This window comes from Mus caroli, chromosome 12 (assembly GCF_900094665.2).
Source record: "Mus caroli chromosome 12, CAROLI_EIJ_v1.1, whole genome shotgun sequence".
Taxonomy (NCBI): Eukaryota; Metazoa; Chordata; class Mammalia; order Rodentia; family Muridae; genus Mus; species Mus caroli.
This window is the reverse complement of record NC_034581.1, coordinates 54,369,356-54,371,278: the sequence shown is the minus strand read 5'-3', so window position 1 is coordinate 54,371,278 and position 1,923 is coordinate 54,369,356.

Sequence of the window (1,923 nt, the reverse complement as noted above, 5' to 3'; positions counted from 1 at the left end):
CTACTCAGGCCGGTTTTCTGCCTCCCCAACCAAAGCAGTCTCAGGTCCTGTGCACAATTGGACTGGAGCAGAAGCTGTGTTCCACTCACCAGAAGTCTCAAGATCCTGTGGCGGGTGTTGTGGGTAGCTGGCGGGTGTCAGCCGACCCTGCGCCCTAGCTACTCCAGTCCTGGTCAGACCGGAAGAGTGGGTCCTCATGTTTTTAAGGTAAACACTTTGCCAAACAAGCTATCTCTCCAGTGCCACCATCATTCTTTACAGAGCCTTTCTCCAATTTGTTTCTAATTTAGAGTAAGAGTAATGGTTTATTTAAAAATGACCAGGACCTAGCATTTTATTTGTGGCACATGTTGTCTGTGATTATGTATTGTACAACTCACTGGCTTGTTACTAAAATGAATAGCAGTAATCTGGGAGGGAACTGGAGAAAACTTCCTTAGTGAAGATTCTAATATTAATCCTCCAAATTTAATAACAGAAAAAAGGCAATCCTTAGGTTATAAGCAAGTCTTTTCTGAATTAGATGAAATGTATGCTCTTCTCCCTATGTAGACACTGATGAAAAGATGTCAAACATTTTTGTTTTCAGGTGCTAAGTTCTTTTTTTTTTCTTTTTTGAGATTGGATATCCCTCTGTAGCTCAGGCTGGTGTCAAACTCATGGCCATCTTCCTGTTTCAGCCTCTTGAGTGTTGGGATTATACATGTGAGCTTGGTTTTGTTCTATAAATTCTTTTTTAGGTATACAATTATAGCTTCAATTTTTTCAAAGAATTTTTTTTTTTAAATTAAAGCAATATTGTTCTTTTTATTCAAAATAGATTTTTCCCATTCAGTATATTATGATTACAGATTCTTCTCCCCCAATTCCTCCCAGATCTTGGAGAGATGGCTCAGTGATTAAGAGCTCTGGCTGAAGCTGGGTGGTGGTGGCACACGCCTTTAATTCTAGCACTTGGGAGGCAGAGGCAAGCGGATTTCTGAGTTCAAGGCCAGCCTGGTCTACAAAAGTGAGTTCCAGGACAGACAGGGCTATACAGAGAAACCTTGTCTGGAAAAACCAAAAAACAAAACAAAACAAAACAAAACAAAAAACCCCCTACAAACTAAGGAATACCCATGGAGGGACCCATGTCTACAGTCACATATATAACAGAGGGCTAGCCTTGTGGAAGGAGAAGCCCTTGGTCCTGTAAAGGCTCGATGCCCCAGTGTAGGGGAGTTTCCAGGTGGGGAGGTGGGAGGGATGGGTGGATGGGGGAAGCACCCTCATAGAAGGAGGGGGATGGGATAGGGGGTTTCGGGTAGGGGGGTGGGGAGGAACCAGGAAAGGGGATAACATTTGAAGTGTAAATAAAGAAAATATCCACCCCTCCCCCCCAAAAAGAGCTGTGGCTGTTCTTCTAGAGGACTCATGTTAATTCTCAGTACCCACATGAGCTCACAACCACCTGTAACTGCAGTCTCAGGAGATCCATCATCCTTTGCTGGCCTCTGAGGGTACTGTTGGCACAAGGTCCAGAGTCATACATGCAGGTAAAACACTCATATGCATAAAAAATAAATAAACATTTAAAACATTTAAAATAGTGACATTTGTTTTATAAGGGAAAGAAATTAAAGATAAATAGCCTGCTGCAAAACTGGCTCTGATAGTGATGCTTGGGTAGAAGGTCCTTGACTAACTTAGGAAGCCTGTGCAATATGGGACTCAGTCCCCTTGCCTCTGAATAAAGCTTTTGGATTCAGGGAAGACTATAAGTAACTTTTAGTTTAAAATACCCTGAAGCTATGAATGAAAATAGAGGATCCCTTGGTTTTCTTGGACTCTATCTTTGAGCCAGTACCTTCACCTACTAGACTTCCCATTTCTCCCCACCTGATCATTTTGTTAAAGTTCTGTTGATCTTCAACTACCCTGGGC